The 14,121-nt window shown below is 45.3% G+C and overlaps 1 pseudogene; it reads left to right on the top strand.

Moving 5' to 3' along the window:
* Positions 1-13,365, top strand: part of LOC121549425 — a 36,080-nt pseudogene extending 22,715 nt beyond the window's left edge.
* Positions 13,366-14,121: the final 756 nt, after the last annotated feature.

Raw genomic sequence — 14,121 nt, 5'->3', positions numbered from 1 at the left:
CCTTATCTAGTCTCTCTCTCCTTATCTGCTCTCTCTCTCCTTATCTAGTCTCTCTCTCCTTATCTCTGTCTCTCTCCTTATCTCGTTTCTCTCTCTCTCCTTATCTCGTCTCTCTCTCCTTATCTTGTCTCTCTCCTTATCTCGTCTCTCTCTCTCCTTATCTCGTCTCTCTCTCCTTATCTAGTCTCTCTCTCCTTATCTCGTCTCTCTCTCTCTCCTTATCTAGTCTCTCGCTCCTTATCTCCTCTCTCTCTCTCCTTATCTCGTCTCTTTCTCTCCTTATCTCGTCTCTCTCTCCTTATCTCATCTCTCTCTCTCTTATCTCGTCTCTCTCTCTCTCCTTATCTCGTCTCTCTCCTCCTTATCTCGTCTCTCTCTCTCCTTATCTCGTCTCTCTCTCTCCTTATCTCGTCTCTCTCTCCTTATCTAGTCTCTCTCTCTTATCTCTCTCTCTCCTTATCTCTCTCTCTCTCCTTATCTCGTCTCTCTCTCCTTATCTTGTCTCTCTCTCCCTTATCTAGTCTCTCTCTCCTTATCTTGTCTCTCTCTCCCTTATCTCGTCTCTCTCTCCTTATCTCGTCTCTCTCTCCTTATCTCGTCTCTCCTTATCTCGTCTCTCTCTCCTTATCTCGTCTCTCTCTCTCCTTATCTCGTCTCTCTCTCCTTATCTCGTCTCTCTCCTTATCTCGTCTCTTTCCTTATCTTGTCTCTCTCTCCTTATCTCGTCTCTCTCTGCTCCTTATCTCGTCTCTCTCTCTCTCCTTATCTAGTCTCTCTCTCTTATCTCGTCTCTCCTGCTCCTTATCTCGCTCTCTCTCTCATCTTCTCCTTATCTAGTTTCTCGCTCCTTATCTCGTCTCTCTCTCATCTCGTCTCTCTCTCCTTATCTCGTCTCTCGCTCCTTATCTTGTCTCTCTCTCTCTCCTTATCTCGTCTCTCGCTCCTTATCTCGTCTCTCTCTCCTTATCTCGTCTCTCTCTCCTTATCTCGTCTCTCTCTCTCCTTATCTCATCTCTCTCTCCTTATCTCGTCTCTCTCTCCTTATCTCGTCTCTCTCCTTATCTTGTCTCTCTCTCCTTATCTCGTCTCTCTCTCTCCTTATCTCGTCTCTCTCTCTCCTTATCTCGTCTCTCTCTCTCCTTATCTCGCTCTCTCTCCTTATCTTGTCTCCCCCTCCTTATCTCGTCTCTCTCTCTCCTTATCTCGTCTCTCTCCTTATCTCGTCTCTCTCTCTCTCCTTATCTCGTCTCTCTCTCTCCTTATCTCGTCTCTCTCTCCTTATCTTGTCTCTCTCTCCTTATCTCGTCTCTCTCATTATCTTGTCTCTCTCTCCTTATCTCGTCTCTCTCTCCTTATCTCGTCTCTCTCTCTCCTTATCTTCGCTCTCTCTCTCCTTATCTCTGCTCTCTCTCCTTATCTCGTCTCTCTCTCCTTATCTCGTCTCTCTCCTTATCTTGTCTCCCCCTCCTTATCTCGTCTCTCTCTCTCCTTATCTTGTCTCTCTCTCCTTATCTTGTCTCTCTCTCCTTATCTAGTCTCTCTCTCTCCTTATCTCGTCTCTCTCTCTCCTTATCTCGTCTCTCTCTCCTTATCTCGTCTCTCACTCCTTATCTCGTCTCTCTCTCCTTATCTCGTCTCTCTCTCTCTCCTTATCTAGTCTCTCTCTCCTTATCTCGTCTCTCTCTCCTTATCTAGTCTCTCTCTCCTTATCTCGTCTCTCTCTCTCCTTATCTAGTCTCTCTCTCCTTATCTCGTTTCTCTCTCTCTCCTTATCTCGTCTCTCTCTCCTTATCTTGTCTCTCTCCTTATCTCGTCTCTCTCTCTCCTTATCTCGTCTCTCTCTCCTTATCTAGTCTCTCTCTCCTTATCTCGTCTCTCTCTCTCTCCTTATCTAGTCTCTCTCTCCTTATCTCGTCTCTCTCTCTCCTTATCTCATCTCTCTCTCTCCTTATCTCGTCTCTCTCTCCTTATCTCATCTCTCTCTCTCTCCTTATCTCGTCTCTCTCTCTCTCCTTATCTCGTCTCTCGCTCCTTATCTCGTCTCTCTCTCCTTATCTCGTCTCTCTCTCCTTATCTCGTCTCTCTCTCCTTATCTCGTCTCTCTCTCTCCTTATCTCTTCTCTCTCTCCTTATCTCGTCTCTCTCTCCTTATCTCGTCTCTCCTTATCTTGTCTCTCTCTCCTTATCTCGTCTCTCTCTCCTTATCTCGTCTCTCTCTCTCCTTATCTCGTCTCTCTCTCCTTATCTCGTCTCTCTCCTTATCTTGTCTCCCCCTCCTTATCTCGTCTCTCTCTCTCCTTATCTCGTCTCTCTCCTTATCTCGTCTCTCTCTCTCTCCTTATCTCGTCTCTCTCTCCTTATCTCGTCTCTCTCTCCTTATCTCGTCTCTCTCTCCTTATCTCGTCTCTCTCCTTATCTTGTCTCTCTCTCCTTATCTCGTCTCTCTCTCCTTATCTCGTCTCTCTCTCTCCTTATCTCGTCTCTCTCTCTCTCCTTATCTCGTCTCTCCCTCCTTATCTCGTCTCTCTCCTTATCTTGTCTCCCCCTCCTTATCTCGTCTCTCTCTCTCCTTTTCTCGTCTCTCTCTCCTTATCTCGTCTCTCTCTCTCTCTCCTTATCTTGTCTCTCTCTCTCCTTATCTCGTCTCTCTCTCTCCTTATCTCGTCTCTCTCTCCTTATCTCGTCTCTCTCCTTATCTTGTCTCCCCCTCCTTATCTCGTCTCTCTCTCTCCTTATCTTGTCTCTCTCTCCTTATCTAGTATCTCTCTCCTTATCTAGTCTCTCTCTCTCCTTATCTCGTCTCTCTCTCTCCTTATCTCGTCTCTCTCTCCTTATCTCGTCTCTCACTCCTTATCTCGTCTCTCTCTCCTTATCTCGTCTCTCTCTCTCCTTATCTAGTCTCTCTCTCCTTATCTCGTCTCTCTCTCTCCTTATCTAGTCTCTCTCTCCTTATCTCGTCTCTCTCTCTCCTTATCTCGTTTCTCTCTCTCTCCTTATCTCGTCTCTCTCTCCTTATCTTGTCTCTCTCCTTATCTCGTCTCTCTCTCTCCTTATCTCGTCTCTCTCTCCTTATCTAGTCTCTCTCTCCTTATCTCGTCTCTCTCTCTCTCCTTATCTAGTCTCTCGCTCCTTATCTCCTCTCTCTCTCTCCTTATCTCGTCTCTCTCTCTCCTTATCTCGTCTCTCTCTCCTTATCTCATCTCTCTCTCTCTCCTTATCTCGTCTCTCTCTCTCTCCTTATCTCGTCTCTCTCCCTCCTTATCTCGTCTCTCTCTCTCTCCTTATCTCGTCTCTCTCTCTCCTTATCTCGTCTCTCTCTCCTTATCTAGTCTCTCTCCTTATCTCGTCTCTCTCTCTCTCCTTATCTCGTCTCTCTCTCCTTATCTCGTCTCTCTCCTTATCTTGTCTCTCTCTCCTTATCTAGTCTCTCTCTCCTTATCTTGTCTCTCTCTCTCCTTATCTCGTCTCTCTCTCCTTATCTCGTCTCTCTCTCCTTATCTCGTCTCTCTCCTTATCTCGTCTCTCTCTCCTTATCTCGTCTCTCTCTCTCCTTATCTCATCTCTCTCTCCTTATCTCGTCTCTCTCTCCTTATCTCGTCTCTTTCCTTATCTTGTCTCTCTCTCCTTATCTCGTCTCTCTCTCGCTCCTTATCTCGTCTCTCTCTCTCTCCTTATCTAGTCTCTCTCCTTATCTCGTCTCTCGCTCCTTATCTCGTCTCTCGCTCCTTATTCGTCTCTCTCTCCTTATCTAGTTTCTCGCTCCTTATCTCGTCTCTCTCTCATCTCGTCTCTCTCTCCTTATCTCGTCTCTCGCTCCTTATATTGTCTCTCTCTCTCTCCTTATCTCGTCTCTCGCTCCTTATCTCGTCTCTCTCTCCTTATCTCGTCTCTCTCTCCTTATCTCGTCTCTCTCTCTCCTTATCTCATCTCTCTCTCCTTATCTCGTCTCTCTCCTTATCTTGTCTCTCTCTCCTTATCTCGTCTCTCTCTCCTTATCTCGTCTCTCTCTCTCCTTATCTCGTCTCTCTCTCTCCTTATCTCGTCTCTCTCTCCTTATCTCGTCTCTCTCCTTATCTTGTCTCCCCCTCCTTATCTCGTCTCTCTCTCTCCTTATCTCGTCTCTCTCCTTATCTCGTCTCTCTCTCTCTCCTTATCTCGTCTCTCTCTCTCCTTATCTCGTCTCTCTCTCCTTATCTTGTCTCTCTCTCCTTATCTCGTCTCTCTCATTATCTTGTCTCTCTCTCCTTATCTTGTCTCTCTCTCCTTATCTCGTCTCTCTCTCTCCTTATCTCGTCTCTCTCTCTCCTTATCTTGTCTCTCCCTCCTTATCTCGTCTCTCTCCTTATCTTGTCTCCCCCTCCTTATCTCGTCTCTCTCTCTCCTTATCTCGTCTCTCTCTCCTTATCTCGTCTCTGTCTCTCTCCTTATCTTGTCTCTCTCTCTCCTTATCTCGTCTCTCTTTCTCCTTATCTCGTCTCTCTCTCCTTATCTCGTCTCTCTCCTTATCTTGTCTCCCCCTCCTTATCTCGTCTCTCTCTCTCCTTATCTTGTCTCTCTCTCCTTATCTTGTCTCTCTCTCCTTATCTAGTCTCTCTCTCTCCTTATCTCGTCTCTCTCTCTCCTTATCTCGTCTCTCTCTCTCCTTATCTCGTCTCTCACTCCTTATCTCGTTCTCTCTCTCCTTATCTCTCTCTCTCTCTCCTTATCTAGTCTCTCTCTCCTTATCTCGTCTCTCTCTCCTTATCTAGTCTCTCTCTCTCTTATCTCGTCTCTCTCTCTCCTTATCTAGTCTCTCTCTCCTTATCTCGTTTTCTCTCTCTTATCTCTTCGCTCTCTCTCCTTATCGTGTCTCTCTCCTTATCTCGTCTCTCTCTCTCCTTATCTCGTCTCTCTCTCCTTATCTAGTCTCTCTCTCCTTATCTCGTCTCTCTCTCTCTCCTTATCTAGTCTCTCTCTCCTTATCTCGTCTCTCTCTCTCCTTATCTCATCTCTCTCTCTCCTTATCTCGTCTCTCTCTCCTTATCTCATCTCTCTCTCTCCTTATCTCGTCTCTCTCTCTCTCCTTATCTCGTCTCTCTCTCTCTACTATCTCGTCTCTCTCTCCTCCTTATCTCGTCTCTCTCTCTCCTTATCTCGTCTCTCTCTCTCCTTATCTAGTCTCTCTCCTTATCTCGTCTCTCTCTCTCCTTATCTCGTCTCTCTCTCCTTATCTCGTCTCTCTCCTTATCTTGTCTCTCTCTCCTTATCTAGTCTCTCTCTCCTTATCTAGTCTCTCTCTCCTTATCTCGTCTCTCTCTCTCCTTATCTCGTCTCTCTCCTTATCTCGTCTCTCTCCTTATCTCGTCTCTCTCTCTCCTTATCTTGTCTCTCCCTCCTTATCTCGTCTCTCTCCTTATCTTGTCTCCCCCTCCTTATCTCGTCTCTTTCTCCTTATCTCGTCTCTCTCTCCTTATCTCGTCTCTCTCTCTCTCCTTATCTTGTCTCTCTCTCTCCTTATCTCGTCTCTCTCTCTCCTTATCTCGTCTCTCTCTCCTTATCTCGTCTCTCTCCTTATCTTGTCTCCCCCTCCTTATCTCGTCTCTCTCTCTCCTTATCTTGTCTCTCTCTCCTTATCTTGTCTCTCTCTCCTTATCTAGTCTCTCTCTCTCCTTATCTCGTCTCTCTCTCTCCTTATCTCGTCTCTCTCTCCTTATCTCGTCTTTCACTCCTTATCTCGTCTCTCTCTCCTTATCTCGTCTCTCTCTCTCCTTATCTAGTCTCTCTCTCCTTATCTCGTCTCTCTCTCTTCTTATCTAGTCTCTCTCTCCTTATCTCGTCTCTCTCGCTCCTTATCTAGTCTCTCTCTCCTTATCTCGTTTCTCTCTCTCTCCTTATCTCGTCTCTCTCTCCTTATCTTGTCTCTCTCCTTATCTCGTCTCTCTCTCTCCTTATCTCGTCTCTCTCTCTCCTTATCTCGTCTCTCTCTCCTTATCTCGTCTCTCTCCTTATCTAGTCTCTCTCTCCTTATCTCGTCTCTCTCTCTCTCCTTATCTAGTCTCTCTCTCCTTATCTCGTCTCTCTCTCTCCTTATCTCATCTCTCTCTCTCCTTATCTCGTCTCTCTCTCCTTATCTCATCTCTCTCTCTCTCCTTATCTCGTCTCTCTCTCTCTCCTTATCTCGTCTCTCTCTCTCCTTATCTCGTCTCTCTCTCTCTCCTTATCTCGTCTCTCTCTCTCCTTATCTCGTCTCTCTCTCCTTATCTAGTCTCTCTCCTTATCTCGTCTCTCTCTCTCCTTATCTCGTCTCTCTCTCCTTATCTCGTCTCTCTCCTTATCTTGTCTCTCTCTCCTTATCTAGTCTCTCTCTCCTTATCTAGTCTCTCTCTCCTTATCTCGTCTCTCTCTCTTCTTATCTCGTCTCTCTCTCCTTATCTCGTCTCTCTCCTTATCTCGTCTCTCTTTCCTTATCTCGTCTCTCTCTCCTTATCTCGTCTCTCTCTCTCTCCTTATCTAGTCTCTCTCTCCTTATCTCATCTCTCTCTCTCCTTATCTCGTCTCTCTCCCTCCTTATCTCGTCTCTCTCTCCTTATCTCGTCTCTCTCTCTTTATCTCGCCTCTCTCTCTCTCCTTATCTCGTCTCTCTCTCCTTATTTCCTCCCTCTCTTCTCATTTCGTCTCTCTTTTCTCCTCCCTCCTTGCTGCTCTGTCCGTTTGTGCAGAGGCATGGTAAGATGCTTTGTCCTCCTGCTGCTCTGTCCGTTTGTGCAGAGGCATGGTAAGATGCTTTGTCCTCCTGCTGCTCTGTCCGTTTGTGCAGAGGCATGGTAAGATGCTTTGTCCTCCTGCTGCTCTGTCCGTTTGTGTGACATGGATTTTTTTGAATTAGCATACTACTCCATGTCGCACAACCCCATATGGTGCATTTCAAAAGGATGGTTCACTCCATTGTCTTGTGATTTAAGGGGATGGGTGGTTCAACGTTAGTCAGAAATGTTCCTCTAAAGTGGTCTAAAGTCCTTAGTGTATGCTTGTTGTGTGTAGATTCCACTACATTACAATCAATCAATAGGCCTCAATCCCAAATTAATGTACTGAACTATCAATTTATAGACATTTGAATCTATTTTGACTGAATGATTCATGTAAAACTCATATCCATAACGATAATCAAACATGAAATGTGGTCTTCACCTAAACACCCCATGATTCACCTTGATTCATTTAAAAAAGGAATAAAAAAATATATATATATTGTACAGTTAATCTTTCTGGATGACTTGTGAAGAGGTTGAGCTGAGTGTTCTCTATGACCCTGATCCCTTGCGCAGGATTCTTCCACCGGGATATGAAACCGGAGAACCTGCTCTGCATGGGCCCAGAGCTGGTCAAGATAGCCGACTTTGGATTGGCCAGAGAGATCCGCTCCCGCCCCCCATACACGGACTACATGTCCACAAGATTGTAAGGGACCCTCCGAGGTTGTTCAGTGGCAACATTTGGTCTCCTCTTATTTTATACAATGCATAAAGAAGTTGAAAACTCACTGTGCTGTCTCTGTGTCCAGGTATCGCGCCACAGAGGTGCTGCTACGGTCGTCTAACTACAGCTCCCCTGTAGACGCGTGGCTGAGCTCTACGCCATCAGACCACTGTTCCCCAGGAACAGTGAGGTGGACTAGATCTTCAAGATCAGCCAGGTTCTGGGGAAAGTCAAGAAGGTAAGAGAGAAGAGCAAGCAATCCTCTGTCCACAGAGAGATATTGGTGTTATAGTTTAAATGATTGCCTATGTACAGTATCTAGGGTAAATGGTGTAAATGTCTGTGTGACGCATGTTGGAAGTAATCCAGTATGACAACTATTTATGCAGATTTGAGCTGATTAGAATAATAGTCTTTAATTATTGAAATATAATGTGTTTCTAATCTAAATCTACTCAAATGAGCTGTAATGGGCATGAGTAGTTAATATACTGTATCGCTTTCAACATACACACATACATGCATATGCCATTCTTCACTTGAGAGTGATCCATTGGCATAAGTATCTGGCACTGAGTGAACATACATTCTGAAACCTCATACAGTAGTGAAATGAACTCTCCTCCTCAATTCTCCTCTCCTCACCTCTCCTACTAGTCTGAATGGCCGGACGGCTACCAGCTGGCCCCGGCCATGAACTCCCGCTTGCCCCAGTGCATGCCTACCTACCTGAAGACCCTCATCACCAACGCCAGCACAGAGGCCATGGCCGTGATGAAGGACCTGCTCACGTGGGAGCGTAAGAAGAGACCCATGGCCGTGCAGCTATACAGGCATCACAGACAGAGGCTTGGTGTGCTGTAGCCTGGTCCCAGATCTGTTTGTGCTGTCAACTCCTATGGTCATTGGCTAGGTGTGCCGGGGAGTCATGCCCCACAGTGATTAGCCCATAGGCCTCACGGGCCTCCTCCATGTGCTCTTTATGTAATACGTGTTAATGCAGGTCAACATATTTACTGTATGTGCTGGAGTCTGGTCTAGTGGTAGCTCCCCCCGGTGACGGGGGTTCGATCCCCAGGTTGACCGCTCTTATTTTGTCTTCTTCCTGTAATTAGATATTTGTGTTCTAACTATTGCTGTGGTAATGGCATCCATGATGGGGCCTTGGCCCGGGAGTGAGTTACGCAAGGCCACAGTGAGGACTCAATCCCGAGGCTCATCAGAGCCCAAAGCTGAACTGCAGACCTCCTCAGCAGACTCCTCAGTTCAGACATCCCAGGGCCACCACCCCAAACACCAGACCCCCCAACAGCCCCTTCACCAGCCCCCCCAACAGCCCCTCCAGCAGCCTGACCAGACATCTCCACGTGGCCCCCCAGCAGCCTGACCAGACATCTCCACGTGGCCCCCCAACAGCCCCTCCAGCAGCCTGACCAGACATCTCCACGTGGCCCCCCAGCAGCCTGACCAGATATCTCCACGTGGCCCCCCAACAGCCCCCCCCTGCAGCCTGACCTGACATCTCCACGTGGTCCCCCAACAGCCCCTCCACCAGCCTGACTAGACATCTAGTCACTAACTCCAACACGGTGAGTGGCTGGGCTGCATCCATACAAAGAGATCTGAGGAAACATGGAATAACTGCAAAACATGTTAAAAACAGTAAGTTATATGACCATTTTAACATTATAACACCGTACCTCTCTGAAATTTAACTCAAAGAGACGTCTGTGTATCTATTTGGATTTGGACATGACTGGACTCTTGACCTGTGAAATGTATTCCGTTTGGCAGAAGCCGTCTGCCTTGGCGGGGACTGGGAATGAGAACAGTGCAGCGGTGGAGCTGAAGAGTGGGCAGAGGCGCTGGGGCCAGACAGTGTTGAAGGTCACAGATAGCTGGGACGAGTCAGAACCTTCTGATACCTCTGTGTCCTACTCCAAGAAACCCAGCCTGGGATCAGAGGAGGAGAAGGGCCACAAGGACCGTAGTGATCTACAGTAAGACTCAGTCACTTCCCCTATTGTACACTACATGACCTGCAGACACAGACACAAAAGTGAGCAGTTCAGTCATCTGCACCCAATACATCTAGCCTTCAACATATTCTTATACTGTACATATTCTTACCTCTTTGTTGATTGATATTGTTTGTGTCCATTTTCTGTTTTAGATAGAATTGCACAAATATGAAAAGATAGATGGTATCATCATAAAACAATATCAATTTAGATCATACAAGGGACAAACCTTACCTTAAATTGAGGAGATCTTTACAGTTTTGAGTTAAGTGCTTGCATCTGCTGTCGTTTCAAATCCAAATGTTTCAGTTGGGCAGTTAGGTTCCTGCAAGAACCCCCACCAACTAAGGAGGTTCCTCAATGAACCCCACCTCCTATGGGATTCTTGGTAGAACCTTTTGGGGGCCATTTTCAGTGCCAAGAACACTAAGGTTCTTCGAAGAACTTTGAGGATCTTAGAAGAACCCTTGTTGAACCCCACATTTTTTAGAGTGTAGCGTTAAGATTTCCCTTCCCTGGAACTAAGGGGCCTAGCCCGAACCATGAAAAACAGCCCCAGAACATTATTCCTCCTCCACCAAACTTTACAGTTGGCACTATGCATTCGGGCAGGTAGCGTTCTCCTGGCATCCGCCAAACCCAGGTTCGTCCATCGGACTGCCAGATGGTGAAGTGTGAGTCCAATGGAGGCGAGCTTTACACCACTCCGGCCGACGCTTGGCATTGCGCATGGTGATCTTAGGCTTGTGTGCGGCTGCTTGGCCATGGAAACCCATTTCATTAAGCTTCCGACTAACAGTTATTGTGCTGACGTTGCTTCCAGAGGCAGTTTGGAACTCGGTAGTGAGTGTTGCAACCGAGGACAGACGTTTTTTACGCGCTACACGCTTCAGCACTCGCCGGTCCCGTTCTGTGGGCTTGTGTGGCCTACCACTTTGCGGCTGAGCCGTTGTTGCTCCTACACATTTCCACTTCACAATAACAGCACTTACAGTTGACCAGGGCAGATTTAGCAGGGCAGAAATTTGACGAACTGACTTGTTGGAAAGGTGGCATCCTATGACGGTTCCACGTTGAAAGTATGTCTATTTAGATTGCATGGCTGTGTGCTCGATGTCATACACCTTTCAGCAACGGGTGTGGCTGAAATAGACGAATCCACTAATTTGAAGGGGTGTCCACATATTTTTGTATATATTCAATCTAACACTTAACATCTAATATTTAAACGACTGAATTGAATTGTCTGAGTTTGAGCCCTTTGCTGTTTTTTCAGATCCAAAGAGCAAAAAACGACGTACTCCTTCAGCACTGTTACCAAGTTACCGAGCAATATTAACATGGGTCAAATGGACTCCAGTCTCCCAGGTTCCTCAGCAAGACAACATTACCTGAGCCAATCAAGATATCTGCCTGGTAAGACCTGCTTGTTTGTTTTGTTTTAAACAAATAGCATGTGCGATACGTAAGTCATTTTTGGGAGGCATATTTTCTCATGTATCTAATGGTTCCTCTTATGTTGGTTTCAGCCATCCACATTTTCCGACCCAACTCTTCTTTTCTTTCAGGGTTGATCGGCAAGAACTCTATAGACAAGGAGCCCAGTGGACCGACACTCCAAGATCTGTGGGAACACTCCACCAAAGTCAACAGTAGACCCCTCGGGGCCCATTGGAGCTGGTTTATCCGTCACCAGAGTCAACGCAGGTAATCCTTTGTGCCCTCCTACTCATACACACCCAGCTCACAAAGGTCCTAAACGCCATACTATTTAGTTCTGCAGTGCTCATTTCCTGATTCGCCCCTGCAATCTTTTAGTGCTGGCTCGGCACAAAGAAAGCAACTGTTTGGTGTGGGTTACTATGCTTAAGAGTCTGGGTCACATTGGGGACGGGAGCCTCCATTATTCATTTGTGATGTAGACAGACCCGCAATATGTGCCTCTGTGCCCCCCACTTTTCTTATTCACGAGGAAGAGTATTAAGACAGTTAGTTGCTTAAGATCAAGTGCCCCCAACTTGAGTTTTTGGACTGAATGGCCTAATTTCTCACTGAAATCTAGTTTCTCAGTCCTGTCTCGCTAACATTCACAGTATCCTATTGTGACTTGGATTTCAGTGTGCTTCTCTGATGACTTGTTGCTTCATTTCACCCATTTCTCTCCTTTCCTTTAACTATCTTTTCTGTCTCTGCTAGCATGTACAATGTATTGTCTTCTCCACCCTGTCTTTAACTGGGAGAAGAAGACACTGATAACCCTTCTGATAAATCTGTAGATAAATCTGTTCTAAAAGAAATAATACCTGATTCAGCTAAAGATACTCTATTTGTTAAATTTAGAATTTAATGTTCATGTCTTTGTATGTTCATTGATTCATGCTTTCTCCTGCTGCTGACCTCTGGTGAATTCTCAATTAGCTAAGATCTATAGTAAAATTAATTAGTTTGTTATCATCAAGTATAATTAGTAATGATGCCAGATTTTCATAAACACTTTAACATGTTACTAAACTGTTTAATGGTAGCTATACTAAAGTGGAATAAGTTTTTCTGCAGATGCAACCATTATCCTAATAGTGTGTGTGTGGGTTAACATGTTAATGAGCCCAGCCAATTAAGACACAGCAGGAGAGGGAGCCCAAATACTCACTGCTACACGAGAACCACGCTCCAGGTTACTAAATAGATGGTCATTTTTATGACAGAACGCTAAATATCAAAGATGTACAAGTGAAGTGTTATTTGTTATGAATAGAGCTTGTCTGTATTAAATCATTGTTATGAATAGAGCTTGTCTGTATTAAATCATTGTTATGAATAGAGTTTGTCTGTATTAAATCATTGTTATGAATAGAGTTGGTCTGTATTAAATCATTGTTATGAATAGAGTTTGTCTGTATTAAATCATTGTTATGAATAGAGTTGGTCTGTATTAAATCATTGTTATGAATAGAGTTTGTCTGTATTAAATCATTGTTATGAATAGTTTGTCTGTATTTAATAATTGTTATAAATAGAGTTGGTCTGTATTAAATCATTGTTATGAATAGTTTGTCTGTATTTAATAATTGTTATAAATAGAGTTTGTCTGTATTAAATCATTGTTATGAATAGAGTTTGTCTGTATTAAATCATTGTTATGAATAAAGTTTGTCTACATTAATTAAATCTCTGGTTTATGTCTTTCAGGAAACTTTGTCAGTACAAAGTTCAATCTGGCTGGAGGTTATATTCTCTCCTTTCAGAAGAAAGAGGTGGCTCTGTGGGTCAAAGGATCCAGCTTGCTCCTCTTGCCGGCCAGCACACAAGTAAGACGTACCATATTTACCATTTTAATTGGCATAAACATGCTCTGATCTTTAGTCTACACGGCACAGCGGTCAGCAGACACAAATAAGACCACTGGGGAGGGATTCATACCATTACATCCTTTCTCTCTTATTTTCACTGTTTCTGCCTTTCCATCACTCTATTTTCTAGTTTCTTTGTCTGCACTATAAACTCATCTCTTTCCATGTCTGCACTATAAACTCATCTCTTTCCATGTCTGTACTATAAACTCATCTCTTTCCGTGTCTGTACTATAAACTCATCTCTTTCCATGTCTGCACTATAAACTCATCTCTTTCCATGTCTGCATGCTCTCTCTCAGTTGATCTTTCTACTCCTGATAACAAAACATGTCAAACCAAAATCTGTCAAGACAAAGTCCACCTCCATCACACCTATGAGGGAAAACACTGAAGGTAATGCTAATAATAGAAAATGCCACTTCAGACACATTTATCCAAACAGACTTATTGTACAATGAGTACATACCACAGGAGGTTGGTGACGCCTTAATTGGGGAGGACGGTCTCATGGTAATGGCTGGAGCGGTAATGGTATCAAATACATCAAACAGATGGTTTCCATGTGTTTGATGCCATTCCATTCGCTCCGTTCCAGCCATTATTATGAGATGTCCTCCCCTCAGCAGCCTCCACTGGTACATACACACATAAAATGTATGTGATCCCTCTGGGAATTGAACCCACTACCTTGGTGTTGTTACCGCCATGCTTTTAGAACCAACCCACACAGTAGCTGATGTGTCAATTAAGTCTATTCATTTATACTAATCCTCAGTATCTAAGCTGCAATAGTCTATGTGCCGGGGGTTAGGGCCAGTTATATCTGGTGTAATTCTCCTGTCTTATCTGGTGTCCTGTGTGAATTTAAGTATGCTCCCTCTAATTCTCTCTCTCTCCCTCCCCTCCCGGAGGACCTGAGCCCTAGGATCATGCCTCAGGACTACCTGGCCTGATGACTCCTGGCTGTCCACCTGGTTGTGCTGCTGCTCCAGTTTCAACTGTTCTGCCTGCGGCTAGGGAACCCTGACCTGTTCACCGGATGTGCTACCTGCTGTTTTCGACACTCTCTCTATCTCTCTACCGCACCTGCTGTCTCGACCTCTGAATGCTTGGCTATGAAAAGCCAACTGACATTTACTCCTGATGTAATGACCTGTTCACTGGGCCAATTGTGCGCCGCCCCATGGGTCTCCCTGTCGTGGCCGGCTACGACAGAGCCTGGAAATCGAACCAGCCTCCCGAGTGGTGCAGTGGTCAAAGGCACTGCATCGCAGTGCTAGCTGTGCCAC

This window comes from Coregonus clupeaformis, chromosome 34, assembly GCF_020615455.1.
Source record: "Coregonus clupeaformis isolate EN_2021a chromosome 34, ASM2061545v1, whole genome shotgun sequence".
Taxonomy (NCBI): Eukaryota; Metazoa; Chordata; class Actinopteri; order Salmoniformes; family Salmonidae; genus Coregonus; species Coregonus clupeaformis.
The sequence above is the reverse complement of the archived record's forward strand: the minus strand, read 5'-3'. Positions and strand labels throughout refer to the sequence as shown.